General features: G+C 47.6%; 1 protein-coding gene and 1 long non-coding RNA gene across 3 annotated transcripts in view; one reads left to right on the top strand and one right to left on the bottom strand.

Annotated features, from left to right (window-relative positions):
• Nucleotides 1-24,452, bottom strand: part of LOC132537461 (uncharacterized) — a 317,125-nt gene that overhangs the window by 146,090 nt on the left and 146,583 nt on the right. The gene's annotated exons all lie outside the window — the stretch shown is intronic.
• Nucleotides 17,204-24,452, top strand: part of PRKD3 (protein kinase D3) — a 62,747-nt gene continuing 55,498 nt past the window's right edge. The window contains exon 1 of one of the 2 annotated variants that reach the window (XM_060186889.1): nt 17,204-17,251. The gene's annotated coding sequence lies outside the window, so the exon portion shown is untranslated. Of the gene's footprint in view, nt 17,252-20,893; nt 20,916-24,452 lie in introns of those variants that run through there. The other variant, XM_060186888.1, reaches the window with a different exon arrangement.

Raw genomic sequence — 24,452 nt, 5'->3', positions numbered from 1 at the left:
CAAACCCTGACACAGGTTCTTGTCAGAGTCCAGAGAGAGTGGGAGGCAGACATGCTGGTGGCTGGTGAATGGTGCTTTCTGGAAGGGGAAGACAAAAGTTCACACTCTGAGGCAAGTGAGGGCCTATTTGAGAGAGAATCTCACACTGATTACTTAGGAGTTCAGATTATTGGAGCAATGGCACAGCCCGCTGAGTTCACACATTACCACACGCAAGAACCTGAGTTCAAGACCCCTGTCCCCACCTGCATGGGGGGCGGTTTATGAGCAGTGACGCAGTGCTGCCGGTGTCTCTGTCTTTCTCCCTCTCTGTCTCCCTGTCTCCCCTACCCTTCTCAACTTCTCTCTATCTTATAAGTAAAGGGGGGAGGGAGGGAAAGTGGTCACCAGGAGTGATAGAGTCATTGTGCAGACACCAAACCCCAGCAATAACCTTGGTGGCAATAAAAAAATGTATTAATTAATTAACTTTAAAAAGACTGTCTGAAAAAGGCATTCTCTCTTGAGAGAGCAGGCTAATTATTCTTTATTAAGGAGCTGAACACAAAGGTTTTCCTAGAAAAGATGGTGTTTTCCTGAAATTCAGGACCCTCCTCTTTTCTGACCATATTTGTTGGAGACTGTCCTGGTGTCAGGTGGGACCCTCCCAGCCAGGACAGAGCCTGATGGGACAGGGAAGCTCAGGGTCTGGGACACTGCATTCACCATCTTGGTTCCAGGTTTTGCTGTCAGCTCTTGTTTACCACTTGGGCCTCACGGCAGCAGTCTTGTGTTCAGCAAGTTCTTCTGGTTTTGCACTGACACGGCAGTGAATGAGGGTCTCCTTCCTAAACCATCCAGTTTGTATCACTGTGAATTAAATAAACCTGAAAACAGATCACTATTATCAAGGTAATCCTAGAAGGCAAACAACAACAATAACAACATCTCTGCTTTGCCTGTAAAATTCTCATCTAAGGGGTGAGGACCATGGCCTCAATGCTATTTTTTTTCTCCGTAATGATATCAGAGCATTGATGGCCCAGGACGGTAACAACAACTGTGAATTGTCATAAAAACTTGTCCAGGAGCCGGGGTGACAGCATGATACTTCTGCAAAAAGATCTTCATATCCATACCCAAGGCTCTAAAGATACTAGGTTCAGTCCCCAGAATGACCAGAAGCCAGAGCTGAGCAGGGTTCTAGGAAACAGAGAGGGAGGGAGGGTGAGGGAGGGAGAGAGAGAGAGATAAGACAAGTGTCTAGACATGGGTGTGAGACAAAAGTCAGGACTGTGGCAGGTCTGGTTTTGGGGAGAGTTTACACCCCAAACCTCCTGACTGTGAAGGAGCAGGGACACAGGGAACTGAGACATGACCTTCATCAGCCATCAAGATTCCACAGAGAATAGTAGTCTGTGACACCTGCCCCCCCCCCACTCAGATGGATTAATGGTGAGAGAGAGAGAGAGACAATGGCCTTATCCATCACCTAGGCGTGGAAAAACCCTGAGCCACGAGTCCTAGTAGCTCTTGCTAAGTTATAGGACTTCTTAGATATTAGTGTCACCTGTACACACACACACACACACACACACACACACACACACACACACACACACACGGTATAAAGCCACCACAGCAGCCCCCAGTCTATGTACCGGTTCTGTCAGAGAAGTGTGAGGGCTGTTCCCTGACCCCAGTCCCTCCTGGCCTGAAGTCCTCAGTTGGATTCCTTAATAAAGTCACCTGAAAATCTAGGTTCCTTATGTTGACTTTTCAGTGAGTGACTTTTAATGACATGTAACTCCCAGAATCACTGGGAAGGGCACTGAACAGACCTGTTTCCAGAAAGCAGAGGCCTAGCAGAGATGGAGGCGACCAGAAGCCTCATCCACTTCCTCTTGTCGGCTTCAAGAATGAGTTGAACAGGACAGGAGGCTGGGCTGGACTGGCAGCTCACCAGGTGGGGGGGGGGGGCAGGACTTGCATGTGAGCCAGGTTTGAACCCTGGTACTACAGAGGAGGTGCTAAAGTATTGGTGTAATCTCTATTCTCTCTCTCTTCTCTCTCTCTCTCTCTCTCTGTCCTTCCATCCCCCTCTAGTATTTTATTTATTTTTTATTTCATTTTATTTATTTATTTATTTATTTTACTACTAGGGTTCTCACTGGAGCTCAGTGTCAGCACTACAAATCTATGCTCCTGGAAGACTTTTGTTATTTTTTTTCCTGTCTTTCCATTTTTATTTGGTAGGACAGAGGAAATTGAAGAGGAATGAGAGGGGGCTGGGTGGTGGTGCACCTGGTTGAGTGCATGGTGCAATGCACAAGGTCCCAGGTTCAAGCTCCCAGTCAGTCTTCACCTGAAGAGAGAAAGCTTCACAAATTGTGAAGCAGTGCTGCATGTGTCTCTCTCCCTCTCTATCTCCCCCCTTCCTCTAAATTTCTGGCTATCTATATCCAATAAATAAAGATAATAAAAAATAAGAAGGGAGGGAGAGACAGAGAGGGAGAGAGAGAGACACCTGCAGACCTGCTTCACTGCCCAAGTGTGTCACCACCCTGCCCGTACTTATTTTATTTTAATGAGAGAGACAGAAAGATCCAGGAAGAGAGATACAAGAGCACTCCTCAGCTCTGGCTGATGGTGGTGCAGAGGATTGAACTTGAAACTTCAGAGCCTCAAGCATGCAAGTTTTTGGCAGAACTACTATGCTATCTCCCTAGGCCCTCTTTCTCTGTCTCTATCTGTGACTCCTGACCTAATTTAAAAAGTGACCCAGAGAAGTGGACTCATGTACATGAGAGAGCCCAGCAACCATAAGTAAATAAATACTGACCAAAGAAGGCCCTGGAAAGACAGGACAAAAGTCCACCTTTCTTGTGAGTTCTGGATAAAGATTCGCATCTTCAGGCTTAAGCAGCAAGAAATATTTGGGTGTCTGAAAAGTCATGGTGCCTTTTTGCAGAGGAAGACATAGAAAAATATGTCATGACCTTTCCAACAGTCCAATAACTTCAGAGATAGTCCTTGTAAATATCAGACCTTTGCAGAGCATTCTTATTCCTTTAGCACAGTTCCCCGAGCAAAGCCTTCCCCCTATCTTGATATTTCCTCTCTTTCTGCTCAGACCAGTCTGGAAACAGTGGGTTTCTCAAATGACCAGGTCAGACACAGCCTCTGTGCCCTGCCTGCCCACTGGCCCTTTCATCTGTCCACCATGAGTTTTGCTAAGGAAGGAGAGGTGAGGATAGCCTGCAAGAAGCAAAAATGGGAAAGACAAAGTCACACTGAGTCTGAGCCACTCACACTGAGAACAAGGAGACACCTGAGTTGAAATGTTAACACACAATTGGACTGTTAGTTTCTCTTTCTACAAGTTCCTTTTCTTTTCACCTTCCTCCTCCTTTTCCTCCTCGTTTTCCTCTTCCTCCTCCTGCTCCTTTTTCTTCTTCTTTTTTAATAATCACCAGGGCTTCTCTGCTCTGGGTTGACTTTTTACCCCAGACAGAAAGAAGAAGGCAGAGAGAAAAAGAGACATCACCTGGAATCTTAGCCAGGGAATCCTTGGGTTCCCCCATAGATACTATGGGCCTAGACCTCTGATAGACCCCTCTTTCCACCATCACTGGTCACTTCCATTAGGAACATCATCCATAAGCCCTTTTATAGGCCTCTCCAAGACCTTGCCCTAACTATAAACTAACAATGGAAAGAGCTGCCCACTCTCTGAAGGGAAGCTAAGCCATCCTATTCTGCCATTCAAGGAACACTGGTCCTGAAATAAGTGCAGCCTAGAATGTTCCCAACTGTGACCATGGATTGTGTGTGAGTTCAGACTGACAGGGACTCAGAGGTTATACAGGCTCCTATGATTAATATGAATATACATGGATCTCAGGTCAGACTGATGGAGTAAATATATATATATATATATATATATATATATATATATATATATATATAGTGTGTGTGTGTGTGTGTGTGTGTGTGTGTGTGTTACCCTGTTTGGGAGTCATTCTCTGCCCTAATCCAGCTTTCAAGTTCTATTCAATACTCTGACAGTATCCTCCCAGACAACATTTCTAGTCCACCTCCATGTTAGCTATCAGGTCAAGCAATGATTACTGAAGTCTTGGGCCCTTAGACATATACCCAAAATAGACATCCAAGCTTCTTTCCACCCCAGAGTCCATAGTTTCATTCCCTCCATTCCTACTCTTTGGTTCCTGTTTACTAAACATTTTGCCCTGCTTTATATTTTACTGCCTTTCAGCCACCAAGTTGTCTCAGATACTTGACCTTTCCAGAGCCCTACTCCACTAGGGAAAGACAGAAACAGGTTGGGAGTATGAATCAACAAGTCAACATCCATGTCTAGCAGAGAAGCAATTATTGAAACCAGAACTCCCACCTTCTGCACCCCAAAAAAGAAATTTGGTCCTTACTCCCAGAGGAGGGGAATGTTAAGAGAAAATGACCAGATGACTATGAACTCCAATTCCACTGGGACCATAAATGTTTGTCACCAGGAATCTTTGTTTTTATACCATCACTGAGAGGGAAGAGAATCTGGAAAACACCAAATTTAGGCACTGTTTTGTTTCTTCCTGCTATCTAAGCAGGAAGGGGGAAAAAGGAAGGATACTCAGAAGTAGTAATAGGTGTAGGTGTGACTTAAGAAATGAAGGCAAGACCAAAGAACTCTGGTGGTTGGCATGGTGTGGAATTATACCCCTACTATCTTATATATAGTATATCTTATATACTATCACTATTAAATCATGAATGTAAATATTAAAAGAGAGAGAGATACCACAGCAGGGTGATAGTGGCCAGGTACCAACCTGAGTTCCATGCATGGCAAAGTGGGTGCACTACCTGGGTGAATGGTCTCGCCAGTTCTGGGTTCCATTTAAATCAGTTAAATGCTGGTGATGGTCAGGAAAGTGGTTCGGTGGCAGAGTGCATTCTTGGTGTGTGAGGCCTGGGGTTCGCTCCCCAGCAGGAAACTGAGCAATGTTCTCTCTGCCTCTCTTTAAATCAACTAAATCCTTGAAAAGGTGTTGCTAGTGGAGGCCAGAAGGAGGCAGACCTTGAGACTGAGCTTCAGGATGGAGATTTAGGGTGTGCTTGGCAAAAACCCCTGAGGATGAGGGCTAGGGGGTTGGCACACAAGACTGGGCAGGGAAGGAGGAAGTCATCAGAGGACTGTAACACTCTCCTATAGCCCTGTGGGGACCTGGAAGCAAATCATCTGTCAGACTGTCCTAATGGGACCAAATGACCAGGATATCACACCCCCACCCAACCACACAGCAAGTATGAGAGACTCCATCTTGCTCCCCATGACCTCTTTCACATATCCTGCCACCCCACCATCCTATCCAAGGCCTGTCTCTTTTGCTTTTCTACCAAAGTCATCAACAGGATTCTATGCCTGAATGACTCCACCACTCCAGGTGCCCTTTCTCTCTCTCTCTCTCTTTAAATAGAGCCAGAGAGAAAAGAAGAAACACATAGTGTTCCACCACTCATGAAGCTTCTCCCCTGCAGTAGCCAGGACTCGAAACAGGGTCCTCACATGGCACAGTGTACTCCACCAGGTGAGTCGTCTCCAGCCCACACCTTTGCCCCTGCCTTAAAGGTATGGAATACCCTCATGCATTGTGTGTGGCATGTTGGTTAGCTGGAGCCAGACATAGCTGGATGAGAAAGAACAAACACCAGACCCAGAAAAGAGATTCCCAAAGACTCCTCTAGCCCCGTGGGAAAGATGTTACTTGGCAAAGTATTGCAACAAACAGACCACCAGGCCTGGTGTTACTGCCTCAGCAATTTGGTGAACCACTGAGCTCTGCCAGGTGGCCCTGTGACTGAGTCCCTCTCTATGTGATGGTCCACCAGCTTTTCTATTTTTTTTTTAACTTGACAGGACAGAGAGAAATTGAGAAGGGGAGAGGAGATAGAGAGGGAGAGAGAAAGAAAGACACCTGCACACCTGCTTCACCACTCGTGAACTGTTCCCTCTCAGCTTTTCTATTTTAACTCACTTCCTCAACTAGTCTTATATGAACCCCCAGCCTGAGCCTGTGAGAGACGTGGTATTTGAGATGGGGGTCTGCCATCTTCTTAGGTTACTAACACCTGGATAAATCCACCCTGCTTCTTGACACACCTGTGTCTCCAGCACTGTGAGTGATGAGCAGCTGAACCTTGATATTGGGTAACAATGAGACCAGGCCGGGACAGCTGGAACAGCACATTTAATTGGATCCACAACTAAACTGATATTCCCCCTGTGGGCACTAAGGATGTTCTTTGTGTTTTGAGGGTTTTTCCTCTCTGAATGGTAGAACTGCCAAACATTTCTATCCCATCTGTGCTCTGGGGTATGTAGTGCCTTCTCCTTTGGGCTAGTTCTTTCCCTGCTTTGAGGAAATTTCTCACTTGTATGTGATGACCCAGGCTCAAGAAAGGTTCATGGAGAGCCCCACACACACTGGTCTCTGAAGTCCTCTCCTTGAAGATCTCTCCTCCGATACTGTGCCCTGCAAATCCCAGACACCTGGCCTGATCTCGGTCTCCATTCTGTTTGCATCTCATGGGGGCCTTGTGGTACTTTATTATAAAGCAGGCTTTGCTGGACATGGTATTGCCCAGCTGTGGGCTAGCACCAAGTAGGCTGGGCTAATGTGTGATGTCCACTAGGTTAGGTATATGAAACAAACTTTCTATTTTTTATATTCTCAACTCATAATGGGGTTTATCAGAACATAACCTCATCGATCTTAGTGGAACGATCTAGAAGGCTTTTTATGATCTTTCTGTCTTTCATCCTTTCTCTCCTTTTTAAAAAATAAATAAATCTTTTTTTACTATTTATTTTTTAAGTAATTATTTCTTTTATAAAAAGATTTATTTATTAATTTTGGATAGAATCAGAGAGAAACTGAGAGGGGAGGGGAAAGTAGAGAGGGGGAGAGAGATCCCTGCAGCACTGCTTCACCACTAGTGAAGCTTCTCCTACAAGAAGGGACAGGGGGAGTCAGGCGGCAGTGCAGCAGATTAAGCGCAGGTGGTGCAAAGCTTAAGGACTGGTGTAAGAATCTGGGTTCGAGCCCCAGCTCCTCACCTGCAGGAAGTAAAGCAGGTGAGGAGCTGGGGGCTCGAACCCCAAGTGGTAAATCAGGTCTGCAAGTGTTTATCTTTCTTTCCCCCTCTGTCTTCCCCTCCTCTCTCGATTTCTCTCTGTCCTATCCAACAACAACTACAACAATAAAAAACAAGAAGGACAACAAAAAGGGAGTAAATAAATATATAAGAAAAGGAAAGCTTTAAGAAAAAGAATATGAAAGCTATCAGGGGATGGGATAGGGAGTTCTGGTGGTGGGAATTGTGTGGAATTGTACCCCTCTTATCATATGGTCTTGTCAATATTTTTATAAATCAAATTTTTTTTAATTAAAAATTAAAAAATGAAGGAACAGAGCCTTGAACCTGGGTCCTTGCGCATGGTAGTGTGTGTGCTCAACCCGGTGCAGCACCATCCAGGGCCTCTTTCTTTTCTTTCCTCTCTTCTCTTTCTCACTTTCCACCCTCCCCCTCCCTCTCCATTTCCTTCCTCTTCCTTTCTTCTTTTGAAAGAGAAAGGACCAGAGCATCACACCTGTTTATGTGGCTCTGAGACTTGAACTCAGAGCCTTTTGTATGAAAGACTGGTGTTCGGACCACTGAGTGACCAGCTCAGCTTCTGCCTTGTATTCAATAATGTTGGGGGGGGGGGCGGGATGTCAGTGATGGAGGTGCTGGTCTACTCATCTGGATATCACATTACTTTTGCCCTCAAGGCTGTAGCAGGGCTGCCTGGTTGGTCTTGCACCATGGGAGGGAGGCACACTGCACAGACTCAGGTGATCAGCAGCTTCACATTGGCACCCTGGGCCTCCTCATAGGATGACCCCTGGGTGATAGGAAAGAAAGGCTGGTGCGGCCAGTTCTTCACAGATGGTGACATCAGCAATTCAAGTCAAGCCCTCTGCTGCCCTCACTTCCTGCCTCTGCTCCACCCTAGACTGAAGCTCTCCCTCTGCTGCAATCACACACACACACACACACACACTCACTCACTCACTCACTCACTCACTCACCCAGGAAGGTATATTTCTCTCTTTCTGATTTTAGGGTTGTTTGTTTTGTTTTGTTTTTCTGAGGGAGAGAGGGAGGGAGGGAGGGAGGGAGGGAGGGAGGGAGGGAGGGAGGGGGAGGAGGGAAAGGAGAGGGAAGGGGAGAAGGAGAAAGGGAGAGACAGAAGGAAGGGGAGTGAGTGAGAGGGGGAAGGGGAGGGGAAGGGAGGAGAGAGAAGGAAGGAGGGAGGGGAGGGGAGGGGAGGGGGAGAGAGAACAGAGCACTGCTAGGTTCTGGCTTTGGTGGTGCTGAGGATGGAAGTTTTGGACATCAGGCAGGAAACTCTGGTACACTAGCACCTGAGCCTCTCCCTGGCCTGAAGAGTGTATTTCTTATCAAGGGACAGGCCCAGGGTTCAAGCCCTGGCTCCACATAGGAGCACAGCAGACAACATCAGGGGACCCTGTGGGTGGTGGAGCAAAGCCATGGTATCTCTCCCCTCTGTCTAGCTCTTTCTCTAAATTAAAAAAAAAAAGTATTTTAAATGGCCCTAAGTGTGGGGGTTGAGGGGGTAACGAGTCTGGGGTCTGGTTCTGCAAAGGACTTTCGTGCCTGAGGTTCAAAGGTTCCAGGTTCAATCCCCAACACCACCATCAACCAGACCTGGGCAGAGTTCTGGGAAAGAAGAAGAAAAACAAACAACAACAACAACCCTAGAGCATGCTCAGTGGTGTCAGTTGTACATTGAATTCATTCCCTGGCACCACAAACAAAATTGTAAATAAAAAGTAAAGGTAAACTGCAGTGTTGGGAGAATTATTTTTATGACCAGAGTCCAGCCCGTCTTAGAATTACACTCAGAATGTCTTTAGACACATAAATAAAACAAGTGTAAATCCACCCTAAATTTAAAGGAAAATAAAGTTATATATAGGGACACGTGTGGTTAAAGTAGACTTTGGGTTTGTGATTATGCTACAACTTTTCATTATCGTTAATAGCTCTGCGTAGTATGGTCAACATGTTTATTTTTCTAATGATGACTGCTATTTTCTGTGTCACTTTATTTGCTTTCTTAATGTTCTATTTTTGGTCCCAGTGGAAATGGGTTTTAGAACAGTTCTTCCTCTTTCATTTGAGACCACTGGACCTAACCTGAATCTTAATAACAGCATTTTGGAGGTATTACTTGCGAATGACCTTCAGAGCAGTGTTCTTTCAGGAGAAGTCAGAGTCTAATTGGCACACGGAATGATACTTCGAGATTATAGAAATGAAAGAAAGATGTGTGTCCAGGTAGGTCACAGTCTATACAGGCTGCTCAGGAGAAGAAAATTCTCTCAGTGCCATAATATTCAAACATAGATAAATGAAAAAAAGAAAAACATCTGGAAAAATTCTAAGTGGCCCCAACATGGACAGTGAGAAAACTCATAATGTCATCTCTTTAAGAGCAGAAACTAGCAAAGATTAAACTCTCAGTATGCTGGAAACTCTCAGTAATCTGCTGTAAAAGGAGAAAAATTTTAAATTAATTTTAATGTTTCATTAATAAAGTTGTTGTATTTAATCAAAAGACTGGCCTTTGTTCTTATAATTCTCCTTTATATTTAATGTTACATAGTTAGCATTTTTTACATCATACATGGATTTTTTTCAGAATGCAGGAACTATATTTATTTTAAATACATATTTTATTAGTGATTTACAAGACTGTAAGATAAAAGGGGTATAATTCCACATCATTTCCATCACCAAAGTTCCGTGCCCTACCCTCTTCCAGTGGTAGCCACCATAACTGTCCCAAGGTCACAGATGACATTATGCTTAGTAGAGATCTCTAAGTTTCTTCTTTTCCCCGATTGCTCCATGGCTATTGGTATTTCAAATGCATGTGGCATGGAATATACACCTTGTTTGTTTGTTTGTTTGTTTGTTTGTTTGTTTCAGATAGTGTTAGAGCGAAATTGAGAGGGAGGGAGATAGAAAGGGAGAGAAAAAGAGACCTGCAACACTGCCTTACCGTCTTGAAGCTTCTCCCCTGCAGGTGGAGACAGAGAGCTTGAACCCATGTCCTTGCTTGCATACTGTACCATGTGCACTGTCAGGTACACCATGATCTGGCCCCAAAATACATAAGCTTTATTTATTTATGTATCACTTTAATCACTCCTGTGAATGGTTTTGGGGTCTCTAGGGACATTCACACAGTTGTGCATACATGGGCATCTGTTGTTGAGCGCGGGCCATGGAGATGAGAGAGAGGGGGTCCGGAGCGAAGAGGAAACACAAATCTTTATTTGCGCTGGCACCTCAGAGTTGGGTGCTAGAGAAGCAGGTTGGGCCACGTGGAGGTAGCGAAAATGGCCGCCTCACGCAGTAACCTTTCCTGCGTCTCAACACCGGAGTGAAGCGCTGGCAAGTGAACGAGGTGCGGAAGAAGAAGGGCTTTTATAGGAGTAGCTTTTGCAAGAATGGGAAGGGGGAGGTGTAACCATAGCACTACAGGATAGGATAATAACTCTCGTGAGAATGGGAGGGGGGAGGAGTAACCAAAGCACTCCAAATATCGTGGGGATATAGACAATGCCCTGAGGGCACAACATGGCTGAACAGGCACTCCGAGAATGTCCCAACTCTTGCGGGAACTAGCAGTAGCCTGAGGGGACAACATGGCAGATGTGACTGCATCGGCACAATTTCCCAGCATCTCCCCCTTTCCTTTTATCTAATGCCCAGGGCAACAGTGTGTAAAGTCTATGAACTACTCAGGGTCAGTCTATGAAAAACCAGCAACGTGAAGGGAAGGAAGCTGCTGTAAAATTGTCTAAAGTGTCCAAAGGTTATACCAGCAACTCGGATAGAAGTCTCAGTCCAAAGTAGGTAACTAGGGGGAGAAATGGCAGGGGATGAAATGCTGCATGAGGACGGTCAGCCTCTGGAATTCCGCTTTTCTGTAGATTGTGAGCTGGAACCGCCAAAACGTGACAGGCAAAGCAGAAGCAGGAAAGGCAGACAGACAGTAAAAAAGTTCTGTCCTTGGAGTCTGTGAATCAGGTTCTTCAGATCGCGTGAGGTGACATCTAGGGTTTCGGGGGGGTGTGCCACTGTAGTCGTGCCATCTAGTGGGTGATGTCAGGGTGTGCAGGGGTCCAGATGCTTTTTTCCGGGATTCCTGTGGAAGAAACACAAACAATCTGCTTCTCGTGGTTAGCAGGGCATCTGATTTGAATGCTTTATAGACAAAGAGGTTTGGTGCCTTAGCCAACTGAGTATTGGGGGATGTATCTTTCCTATTCATTTATTATTATATATTCATGGGGAAAAAGAATTTATCTTTTAACAAAGACTCTAAGGTGTAGGGAAGCGGGAACTATCTTATCCTATTTGCCCCACGTTGGGCGCCAGATGTTGTTGTGCACGGGCCGCGCAGAAGAGAGAGGAGGGGTCCGGAGCAAAGAGGAAACACAAATCTTTATTTGCGCTGGCACCTCAGAGTTGGGTGCTAGAGAAGCAGGTTGGGCCACGTGGAGGTAGCGAAAATGGCCGCCTCACGCAGTAACCTTTCCTGCGTCTCAACACCGGAGTGAAGCGCTGGCAAGAGAGTGAGGTGCGGAAGAAGGGCTTTTATAGGAGTAGCTTTCGCGAGAATGGGAAGGGGGAGGAGTAACCATAGCACTCCAGGATAGGATAATGACTCTAGTGAGAATGGGAGGCATCATCCATCTCTAGAGTCTTTTTAATCTTGCAAAACAGAAACACTGTAGCCATTAAACCATAATGACTGATGCCTCCCACCCTGGCAACCACCATTCTGCTTCCTGGCTCTATGAGTGTGACTCTCCTTGCATGAATGGAAGCAGACACTATTTCTTTTTGTGCTTGGCTTAGTTCATCTAGCATGATGTCCTCAGCCATCACCTATGTTAAGTCATGTGTCATAATCCCCTTCCTCTCTAAGACCAGACAATATTTTGTTGTTTATACATATACATTTTGCTTATCCCTTTATCTGTCAATGGGAACTCAGGTGTTTATGCTGCTATGAACATGAATCTACAAACACCTTTCCAAAACTTTATCTTGAAATCTTTTGACTACCCAGAAGTAGAACTGTTTAGTCACATGCTAATTCTATTTTTCTTTTCTTTTCTTTTTTTTGCCTCCAGGGTTATCACTGGGGCTCAGTGCCTACATTATGAATCCACTGCTCCTGGTGACATTTTTTTCTTTCTTTTTATAAAACAGAGAGAAATTGGGAGGGGATGGGAAAATAGGGAGGCCAGAACTAAGACAGCTGCCAACAGGTGTCACGGAGGAGAAAGGACTCGGCTCACTGAGGGTGTGAAGCAGGGGTGGGACTTGCCCACCAGCTGGACTTGCAGAACAGGGAAAGGATTCAGGCTGATCTAGAAGTTTCTGTACTGGACTACTACACGGGTGGCTGGACAAGGCCCCAAGGTTGGAATGTGGAAAGAAGAGCAGGTTTCAAGGAAAAGGTGACTATAGTTAGGGACACTTTGGACTGTGAGATCTCTGGGGACACTAAGGGAGAGGAAGAGCTGCAGAAAGTGTTCAGGGCTAGAGACAGGTGGGGTGTGGTACGCTCACCTCTCAGGCAGTGGGGGCTGACTGCTCATAGGATTAGGATTTCTTTTTTTTTAATTTTTTTTTTAGGATTTCTGTTTTGGGTGATGGACATATTCAGATATTAGAGGGTGGTCAACCACACTGTACGTCTTTGTGAATATACCAAGACCCAGTGAATCTTGCAGTCTTTGATGCAATGCTTGGGGATAAACTCAGGGCTTCACTGATACGAAACATCATTGATGGTCTCCAGGCCCAGTTTTTTTTGTTTGTTTGTTTTGTTTTGTTTTTTAATTAAAAATTTTTTTATTTAGAGAGAGGAGAGGTGCCACTGTACTGATCCACATTCCATGGAACTCCTGCCAGTGTGGTCAGCCAGGCTTCCATGTGGTGCCAGGCGTCCAGCTCAGGGTGTCCATGCTCTCCCAGCTGAGCAATCTCCTAGATCACACACATGGTATATATATATGGGCCAGGCAGTGGTGTGCCTGGTTAAGTGCACACAATACCATATAGAAGAACTCAGGCTCAAGCCCCAGTTCCCCACCTGTGTGTTGGCGGGCACTTCACAAGCAGTGAAACAGACTTTCAGGTATCTCTCTCTCTCTCCTTCTCTGTGTCTCCCTTCCCTCTCAATATCTCTCAGTCCTATCAAATAAAATAGAAAAAAATCTTTTTTAAAAAATATTTTATTCATTACACACAAGAATTTCACATGAGACAGAAGAAGAAAGAAACCCGAGAGCATCTACTCTAGTACATATGGTCCAAAGGATCAAAGCAGAGACCTTGGGCATGCCAGGCTGACACTCTACCAGCTGAGCTGTGTCCCTGATGGCCACAATCATAGGCTTTTAAAGAGGATTTGGGGGCAGGGCTGGATAGCAGTACACTTGGTTTAACACACATGTTACAGTGCACAAAGACCTGGGTTCAAGCCCCCTATCCCCACCTTCAGGGGGAAAGCTTCATGAGTGGTGAAGCAGGGCTACAGGGCGCTCTCTGTCTCTCTTCCTCTGTACCTCCCCCTTCCCTCTTGATTTCTGGTTGTCTCTATCCAATAAATAAATAAGATAATTAAGATTTTTTAGAAGACTGGGGAAAAAAGGGGTGATTTTCAGGTCAGGAGATGGTTCACTGGTTAGAACACATATTATGAAGGAGACCCTGACTTGAGACCCAACATGCCGTGGAGTACCGTGGATGGTGGGGCAGAACTATAGTGTCTGTCTATCTAACTGCCTGTCTGTCATCTGTCTGTCTAAAATAATGAACAGATGGCTGGCAGGCTGCTCAGCAGTGCTATTGCCCATGTGAGAAAGCTGAATTCATTCCCTGATGTTGCCTAAGATGAGGTGGATTTTATGGTTTGTAAATTACATTTCAATCTTTTCCGTATATGTGAGAACTGGTTGGGGAAAAAAAGTCTCCTCTAGCTCAGCCAAGTTGAACTGTTTGGTCCACAAGTGTGTGCCACACTTTCAGATCAAATGTGTCTGCTCACTGTGGCTCTCACCAAGAACATTCCTCTCCTACTTGTCTACCCTGGATCTCCAAATCCTACTCTGGCTTCAAAGCCCACTTCCATTCCTCTGTGACCGTGCTTCTGGCCTTCCCTGGATCAAGGCTACAGAGTATGCTCCTCCGGCATCTTCTACCCATTTATTTTGCCTTCTACTTGTTTCATCACCCTCTTCACTTATTTTTGCATCTCTTGGTTAATGAATGTTAGGTCCCGAAAGCAGAAGCTATTCCTCCCATTGATCCTACCAAGAGCACACAAGAGATTCTCAGAAATGTTGATTGAATCGATCCACCAAGAACTAAATTAACCTGCAACTGAGTACACCTTCATTCTTTAAGGGGCTATAAAACCACTTAAAGTCTAAGGTTTTACGGCAGAATTCTCTTGGGTGATAACTGGAATTTTGGAATTTGAGGTATCATGGTCAGAGTCAAAAGATCTTTCTGTAGTAATCTTACCCTAGAAATAAAATTTTATTACAATTATATTTCTTTTTCTTTTTGCGGAGCCAGGACTTTGCACATGCATGAACGACTTTACCACTTGGTCTGAGTCACTTCTTTACTCCAAGAGACACAGAGTGCAAGAAACACCATAGCACTGAGTTTCCTCCAGTGCCCTAACACCTCCCACTTGGTGTCAGGGTTGGAACTGTGCCATGGACATGGCAAGGCCTATGTCCTAACAAATGAGATCTCTCTTCAGTCCTTTTATTTTTTTTTTTTAACAATCCGTTTATTTGAACATTGATTATGAGAGAGAGGAAGAAGGGAGAGACAGAGAGAAAGAGAGAGAGAGGAGATGCAGAGCACTGCTCAACTCTGAGATAAGAGAGTATTGGAAACTGAACCTGCAGCTTCTGGGTCCTTGTGAGTGCAAGTTGATACTCTAAGGGGCTGAGCTAGCTCTCCCATCCCCAGTTTAAGTTGTAAAATAACTATTCAGAATCACTTCATCAGTCTACTTGCACACACACACATCCTTAGATTTCTAGGTAATAGCAGTTTGCTTTGTTTGGATAAGTTACTTTGAGGATGAACATCTTCTGTCTCTTTAAGGAACACCATAGCAGAAAGAAATCTGCTCAAGGTGGGGCATCACCCCAATAATGTTCTGGAACTCTCTATGATGGAGGGGATTCTGGGTGGGACCAAAATGTATGTTGGGAAGTGGGAGGAAGAAAATAAAAAGTGAGAAAAATCATTACAAAAGAACTTTAGAGATTTTTAAATAAATAAAAAAAATCTTGCAGAAATTTACTCTAACATTTAAAAATATTTTGAAAAATTTGTTAATTTTGGGTAGAAACAGAGAGAAACTGAGAGGGAAAGGGAAATCAAGAAGGGGGAGACACACAGACAGAGAGATCTGTAGCACTGTTTTACCACTGGTGAGGCTTCCCTCCTGCAGGTGGGGGATGAGGTCTTGAACCTGGGTCCTTGTGCATGTGCCACCAGACCCCTTTAACATGCTAAGATGAAAGATAGGCAGAATGAATCAAACGCTAAAATATTATGTAGAATTAATAAACTACTGGATGGAAGCACTTAGCAGCTTCCAATTCCTGAGAATGCTGCAGGAGTGTCTTGAAAAAAAAGCTTCAGAGTAGACCAGGGTCAGACATTTCCATTCACTACTAAAAACCCCCATTCCTTAGTGTCAGATCCAAAGGTAGCCAGCCTTTCAGGTCAGGACCTGCTTTACTTCCTGTTTCATTAGCTGCCTAGTCCTTACGGGGGGTGGCTGGGTGGGGGGGTTATTATTTCACTTAACTGGAGGTAAAAATCATAGTAGAAAGAGAATCGGTTTCTGGGGCAGTGCTTGTCAGCTACTCAGACTTTGCTGTCACATGAAACACCCATCCTTTAAAACTTGGTGTTTTCTCCCCGGATTCTCATCCTCCCTACCCGCCACACTGTTAGACCGCGTCCACGCGGGAGCAGAGGGTGCTGATTCTTGGTCGTTCTGACTTTGAAGGCAGGGGGACACACAGGCCCTGCCGGAGGTACCCCTCACACTGAAGAGTTTCTCTGGGCGCACCTGAGAAACCAGGTGAGCGGGGTAGTGGTATCTGGGGGGCAGGAACCTGGGACCCCAGGACCACCTGGGGGGCGCAAATCAGTATCTGGGGCTGGTTATGTGGGAGAGGGCTGGTTACTCGCTTGGGACAGGAGAACACCGGAAGGGCCAACTCCTGAGAAGTGGGGGCTGAGCTGAGGGCAGAGGACAGGTAGGGGCCCAGAAGCCCCTGGGGGCGAGCATGTGAGGGGTGGAGTGAGCACCGGGGTGGGGTTGGGGGTTGGGGGTGGGGGTGGGAAGGGACTAAACACTTGGCTGGGAAACAAGTGGGGGGCAAGCGGGGAACAAGTGGGAACAAGTGGGGGGGCAAGCTGGGGAACAAGTGGGGGGCGTGGGAAGGTGGAAGAGGGTGGGGGCAGCACGCAAGAGGAGGAAATGTAGGCGCCAACACCTGGGGGCAGGATGAGCACCTGGGTGCGGGCTTGTGAGGGGTGCGCACTGGGGAGGGCACTGGGAGGTGAATGCCTGGGAGGGATGAAAGGCCGGGACTGAACCCCTGGTGGGGTGAACAGCTGGAGGGATGAACTTAACTCCCGGGGTGCGGGTTCCTGTGTAGGGGGTGAACGCCTGGGGGTGAACTCCTGGAGGAGGGTGAACTCCTTCGGGGAGGTGAACGCGGTTGGGGGTGGTGAACTCCTGTGGGGGGTGCACTCCTGGGATGGTGAGCTGGTGGGGCTATTGAGCTCCTAGGGGGGTGAACGCCGGGGGCTCAGCATATGGTGGGTGAGCGCCTGGTGGGGTGAGCGCCTGGGGGCCGGCCCCGGAGGGGTTTGCACTGGGGCAGGGGCAGCCCTGGGTGGGGGCTCCCTGTCCCCACCCCAGCCAAGCCCCCACGGCGGGACTACAACTCCCGGCAGCCCCCGGGGTCCCGCCCCCGGCTCGACGGGACGGGGCGGGGGCGGAGCGGGCGGACCCTGCGCGGCGGGCGGGCGGCGGCGCGGGCGTCGGGTGAGTGGGGCGCGGGGCTGGGGGCTGGGGGCTGGGGGCGGGGGACGCGGGACTGCGCTTTGTTCTCGCCGTCGGGGCCCCGGGCGGGGGATGCGGGTGGCGCCGGCGTGGGGGGGGGCGCGAGCCGAGTTCCGGCGGGCGGGGGGGCGCCGGACAGCCCGGCAAGTTCCGGCGGGGGTCCCCCACCTGGGAGCTGGCTCCCCCGCGGGGAGTGGGACCCCCCCAGGGTCCCCCACACACATGGACCCAGGTTCCGGTGGGGGCCCGACACGGGGCCTAGTGCAGGGGTCCCCTACTTGGGACCAAGTTCTTGGGGGGGAAGCAGCACCCCCCTCTGCACGGGGCCAAGTTCCGGCGGGCTCCGCACTGGGGCAAGGGTGCAAGTTAAACAGGGGGGACCGGGACCCCCACATGGCGGCTGGTTGGGGTGGGCCCACCGAGACCAAGTTCTGGAGGGAGATCAGGATCCCTGCACGCGCGGCCCCCACACGGGGCCTAGTTCCACTTGGGGGGGTGGCACCCCCACGTGGGGTTTGGTTCTAGGGGTCTCCCACCTGGAGTGAACTTCCAGTGGGGGGAACAGGACCCCCAGACACAGGATCCGCTCCCCGGAGCCCCCCCCCCCAGAAAGCCCGCTGCAGACGGGGAGGGGGAGAGATTAGATCCCCCTGCATCTGGGGTCCACATCCAGGGGACCCCCCTACTCAAGACCAAGTTCCGGCGGGGGGACCCCAAACTATCAAGTTCCAGCGGGGGTTCCCTGAACCCCCTCCTACTCGTCGGGGATCCGTCATCTCCCCAGCCTCCTCCTGGTCTCACGGGATGCATCGGGACCGCCACTCCTGGAACCCACCCCCCACTGTCCACTCCGGTGTCCTGACTGCCTTTGGCTGTGCAGTCTGGACGCCCTCCAAGCTGCTTCCCCCCTCAGTGCCCTTTGGAGTTGGAGAGCTGAGTGGTCTGTGATGGGGGCGGGCTGGGTTACAGCGGTGCTCCGAGGAGACCCTGGTGTCCCATCCACCACGACCCGGTCTCTCTGATGAAGTCACCCCCAGCCTCCCCCCTCTTCCCTCAGAACACTACAACTTTGCAAATACCTTGCCTACATCCCAGTGAATACAAAGCACCACGAGGTGGCAGCTCTTAGTGCCAGTTGGGTTAGTGACTTCTCCAGCAGGGCTGGAGAGCACTTGTGGGCCTCTTGCCTGCTTCATTTTCTTATCAAAGAGCCCCCCACCCCTCAGATCCCCAGTTGAGACCAAGCATTAGAAATTCATCCCGAAAGGACTTACTACTTTGGATGACAGTGTTTGCAGTCCGTGTCAAGACGTCCCTCACCACCCACCCCCTCCTCCCACAGTGGACTCTGCGCCAGTAGGTGATTTGAGATTTATTGGTTTGAACTGGCTCCAGTGAACTTAGTGTTTGGCAGGCATCTTGGTCTTAACTTCTGTACCCTGGTTTATAGCATTTCACGTAAACCCCCCCCCCTTTTTTTTTTAACAGATTTTTGTTATTAACGTGATAGAGAAGATGAGAGAGCATTGGCACATGCAGTGCTGGGCATTGAATTTGGGGCCTCATGATATTAAGTCCAAAGCTCTAGCTAGTCACTGCACCACCTCTCGGGCAGTCACATGCCACTTCTTCAGGTCCTGTAGAGTGTTGGGTTCTGTTTCTGTCCTGACACTAATCTTTTTAAGTGCCCCAGCTAGAAATGACGATTAAATATCCCCCAGTAGGGAGTTGGGTGGTAGTGCAGCGGGTTAAGTACATGTGGTGCAAAGTGAAAGGACCTGCATAGGATCCCAGTTTGAGCACCCAGCTCCCCACCTGCAGGGGAGTCACTTCACAGGTAGTGAAGCAGGTCTGCAGGTGTCTATCTTTCTCTCCTCCTGTCTTCCCCATCTCTCTCCATTTCTCTCTGTCCTAGCCAACGACGACATCAATAACAACAATAATAACTATAACAACAAAAAGTATCCCCCAGCTTTCATTTTCAGCAGTCTTCACCTCTTTGAAGTAGAATTATTTAAATCTTCAAAGTAGGTGGATTTTATTTCTGTTTTTCTTCCTCCTCCTCCTCCCCCCTCCTCCTCCCCCCCTCCTCCCTCCCCTCCTCCTTCTTTTTGGCCAGGCTTTCATGCCAGCGTTATTTCTGCTGCTCCTGTAAAGATATATATGTATTTTTTCCCTCCAGGGTTATTGCTGGGCTCGGTGCCTGCACCATGAATCCACTGCTCCTGGAGGCCATTTTTTCCCCCTTTTGTTGCCCTTGTTGTTGTAGCCTTGTTGTGGTTATTATTATTGCCATTATTGATGTTTTTCGTTGTTGGATAGGACATAGAGAAATGGAGAGAGGAGGGGAAGACAGAGAGGGGGAGAGAAAGATAGACACCTGCAGACCTGCTTCACTGCCTGTGAAGTGACTCCCCTGCACATGGGGAGCCGGGGGCTCGAACCGGGATCCTTACGCCGGTCCTTGCGCTTTGCGCCACATGCGCTTAACCCACTGCGCCACCGCCCGACCCCCTTCTGTAAAGATTTTTTTCCTATGCAATTTAATAGACATACAGAGGGAGACAAAAGTGAAGACACCACAGCCCTTTACCACCGCTTGTGAGACTTTCCATGTTTGGTGCTCTCATGTGGTGCCTGTGGCTCGAACTCAGGTCCTTAGGCAAAGTGAGCTGTCTCCTGGCAGTGGTTTTAATTTTAAAGTCTTCCATATTAAAAAAAAAAAAAGCTTCAGGACATTACACTTTTAAATTCATACAATAATTTAAAATCTGATATAGGGGAGAATCAGTAACTGATCATTTAAATGAACTTTTTAAAGGGACAGTTCTCTTTTAGTTTTTTTAGCATTAAAGTTGATAGAAATATTGGCTTGTCAAAAGAGTCATGCCACATTGTTCTATATTTTCCTGTATAAAAATGCATCATGGGGAGTCGGGTTGTAGCGCAGCGGGTTAAGCGCAGGTGGCGCAAAGCACAAGGACCGGCATAAGGATCCCGGTTTGAACCCCGGCTCCCCACCTGCAGGGGAGTCGCTTCACAGGCGGTGAAGCAGGTCTGCAGGTGTCTATCTTTCTTTCCTCCTCTCTGTCTTCCCCTCCCTCTCTCCATTTCTCTCTGTCCTATCCAACAACGACAACAACAATAATAACTACAACAATGAAACAACAAGGGCAACAAAAGGGGATAAATAAAATAAATTAAAAAAAAATGTATCATGATTTTTGTGACAGCCCCATATCCCCATGTTGGAACTGATTGCTTGTTGTTCAAAGAAACTCCTTTCATGGAACTTGAAAAGAGGAGGAACTGATTTGCTAGCATAAGTTTAAATCCTATTTCCCAGTAACATCAGGCTTGTGATTCAGTCCCCTCTGCTAATAGGACACACACACACACATACTCTCTCTCTCTCTCTCTGGTTATGCAATTCTGAGTGAATGTGCTTGTGAAGCTCTTTGAAATAGTTGTCTGGCTGGAGAGAAGGCTTGAGAGGGAGTCCTTAGGAGAGCTCTTACTTTCAACTCCAGCAGAAAAAAAATGGCAGTATGTAAGGAACTCTGTGCTGGCTAGTGGCCCATCAGATCTCTTGGTGTTTCCAGAGGTGGAGGTGAAAAGACCCAGCCCACAGAGCCCAGGCCAGGAGGTGAGGAGACCCCAACCCATGGAACCCAGGGCAGGAGGCAAGAAGGCCCAGCTGGTAAAGCCCAGGACAGGGTCCTGAGCACCACATGGGCCTAGTGCAGGGGATCCCCTTGTAGACACCAGGTCTCTCTCTGCTTCTTCAGAGATGCAGATTCTCCCAGATGAGCAGTGTTTCCTGGCAGCTGCAGTCAGTGGGGTGTTGAGCTCTTAAGAGGAAAGGCATTATGGTAATCTAAGGTCAGTTTTTGGAAAATGCATGAGAGCAGATGGTCCTTGACATCAGGGTGGGTTTTTAAAACCTGCCACTAAGTTATTTGAGTTTTTTTAATCCAACACAAGAGGTTGCACCAGGCCTGTGAGTTCAAAGCCCACTGGTTCTGGGCATCCAAACAGGCCGGTTAACATTCTGGGTGCATGGGCCCACCCAGGGAAACCTACTAGCACTGGTAGCCGTGTCAAGGCCGGGTGTTCCTGAATAGGGAAGCTTTTCCCTGTCTGCCTGCACCTCTGCTCCATTAAACCTTGAACTTCCCTCTCAAGGGCCTAGTAACTGCACTGGTGTGGTCTGCCTGGCCTCCACTTCTCTTGGAGTTCCTGTGACTCCTTCTTCCTTCCTTCTCATTGGCTCTGGGCTCCAGCACCATTTCCTCAAAGCCACCTGGCGCAAAGCCCCAGCTGAAGCCAGGTCTTCTTGGTCTGCTGTCACAGCGCTTTCCCTAACTTGCGGTGGCCTTGCTGCTTGCTTAGTGTGTCTGGAGCACCGGTGTTTGGGCCATCACTGTAGCACCCCAGGGTCTCTCACAGAAGTCTGGTAAATAATAGGTGTTCAGAAAGTCCTGATTGAATATCAGTGTGGCCACTTGAGCTTTTATCAGAGGTGGTACTGAGATGAGGTCATGTGCCTGTAAGGGGAAGTGAGAAGGGGCAGAAAGAGAGAGAGAAAAAAAACCAAACCAAACCAAACTGCACTGGGAGTGTTTCCGCATCGTGACCGTGACCTCAGTTAAGTCCCTTAGCTTCATGCGCTTCGTTGACCTTGTCTGTAATCACAGGGCAGGTGAGATCTCAGGGGCCTTCCGTGGTGGGGTGTATGAGTGGGGCCTGCCCCAGAGAGTGCTGGAGAGTCTGAACTTAAACGTGGTTGGGAGCTTCCAGCTGCCCAGCTGTGAGAAGCTGGGAGTGAGGAATGTGTGCCAACACTGGTTCACTCAGGAAGCAGGAAGATGAGCTCCGTTTGAGGTTGGATTCTCGTATTTACTCTTGTGTGTCTGCTCCCTGCATCTTGTTGCTTCTCCTGCAGTAAAGCAGACAAGGAGGGGGCGGACAGATGGGCTGAGTGGACAGAAGCCAACAGAACAGCCCACTGCATGTGCTCTGTTCACATTCCTGCGAGAACTTTGCACAAGAGGGTGGCATCTCTACAGTTTATTAATCACTCTCAGCAGTTCTAATAAATCAGTGATTGTATTAGACAGTGACTGGCTATTTAATGAGTATAAAAAAAGTGGGGAGTCCCCCGTCTCAATATAGGCACAGCTCATATTTTGAAATGTTTGACTGGCATACACAGTTAGTTGCAGATATTTTACTACTTTGTCATGGAAGGGTTTAACTTTTTGAAGGACCGGTCACATATGTGAAGGAGCTTGTTACTTCCCAGGAAAACCAGTCCCACCGTGAGGTTGTTGGACATGGACTGGGACAGTAGAATGAACTTGGGCTTTGAGCTCAGGAGAACTTAAGCTGTTGTTGCTTTAAGAGAAGAATTTTATTTACAAGAGAGAACCAGAGTATCACTCCAGCATATGCAATACCCTCAGACTCAGGACAGTGTGCTTGTACATCCAGTGCTATAACCATTATGCAGCCTCCTGAGTTACAGACTCTTGAACACCATTTACATGATGTACTGACTGTGTGGTTTGTTCTGGACTTGAGACGTGTGTGTGTGTGTGTGTGTGTGTGTGTGTGTGTGTGTGTGTGTGTGTGTGTGTGTTAAAGACAGAGAAATTGAAAGGGAAGGGGGAGGTAGGGAGAGAGAATATACCTGCAGCACTGCTCATGAAGCCTGCCCTCTGCAGGTGGTGGCCGGAGGCTTGAACCCAGGTCCTTTCGAATTGTAACATGTACTCAACTGGGTGTGCCCACCACCTGGCCCTGAGACCAACCTCTTTTCTGTAAAATAGATTCAAACAAATCCTTCGAGGGCCATTAGGAGAATCTGGTAAAATACAGTGATTTCAACAGCAGGACTTAGCATCAAATGGCTACTTGGTACTTTCTTCACCTGAGACTATGAACATTCCTAAGACTTTTTGGGGGTTGGGGGGTGGCAGGTGGCTCTGCAGTGTGTTCAGGTTGCAGCTCAGTCCCCTCAGCCACAAGAGGCTGGTCATGCAGAGCTGTCACCTGTGTTTCTTCCTCTGAAGCCTTGCTGGATCCAAGCTGATACTGTTGTAGTACCATGCCAAATATTCAAAGACCATTATTCTGTTTGATCTTGTTAAGTATGCTTTAGATGCATGGCATCATTTTCTCCTCTGTCTGGATGCACATTCTTTAAAACACCAATCCCGTTCTTATAAGCATGGGCTGTGGAAGTGACTGTGGCCACAGCTGACAGTGACCCTCACTTGCTCTTGGTGCTGGGGAATTGGGGCTGTGACGCTTTTCACTCACCCGTTACCTTTGTGCACTCATCCTTGTGATTAATTTTAATTTTTTTGATTAATTTTAATTTTAACTTTAATTTTCATCGGTGTCTCCCAGATGCACATCTGAGAACTGTATTTATCCTATCTTCCTCATCTTTATTATCTTATAGATAATCACGAACAGGGGAAGGCCAGGGACCTAGTTCTAGAAAATGGAAATGACGCCTTCTCTCATCTAAACCGGGAGAAGGGCAACACCACTTATCTACCACATGCCATTCACACTTGAGCAGCATATTGGTCAAAGTAACCTGGAAAGTGGCTGGGCAGTGGCACACTGGTGAGCGCACATGTTGCCATGTGCAAGGACTTGGGTTCAGACCGCCAGTTCCACCTCCAGGGGAGGAGCTTCTCAGGCAGTGAAGCAGTACTGCAAGTCTCTCTCCATCTCCACCTCCACCTCCACCTCCACCTCCAACTCCAGCTCCTCTCCCTCTCTCAACATGTTTCTGTTCTATCAAATTAGAAACTATATATATGTTTCTTGGGAAACTGTCTTGAATTCTGTCCTGGCCACAAAACACTATTTCTTCCATGGCCTTGCTAATCCTGTGATTTTGGGCTAGAACTAGTCTCTGAACTGGTTTTATCTCCTGTAAGGTGGGTTGCTATGGAGGATAGTAGAGGTGACATTCGTGAAGTGCTTAAGACAGAGATCCCAGTGACTTGTACCCCACGACTCCATGCCCGGGAGCCAGTCAGAGGCATCAGCATACTTTTTTTTTTTTTTGGCATCAGCATACTTGGTTTGGCATCTGTCGTGATTCATCCCATACACTGTCAATGTCTGCATTCTCTTCTAGATGTCCGATAACTTATCTTTC

Source organism: Erinaceus europaeus, chromosome 3 (assembly GCF_950295315.1).
Source record: "Erinaceus europaeus chromosome 3, mEriEur2.1, whole genome shotgun sequence".
In the NCBI taxonomy this organism is placed as follows: Eukaryota; Metazoa; Chordata; class Mammalia; order Eulipotyphla; family Erinaceidae; genus Erinaceus; species Erinaceus europaeus.
The sequence above is the reverse complement of the archived record's forward strand: the minus strand, read 5'-3'. Positions and strand labels throughout refer to the sequence as shown.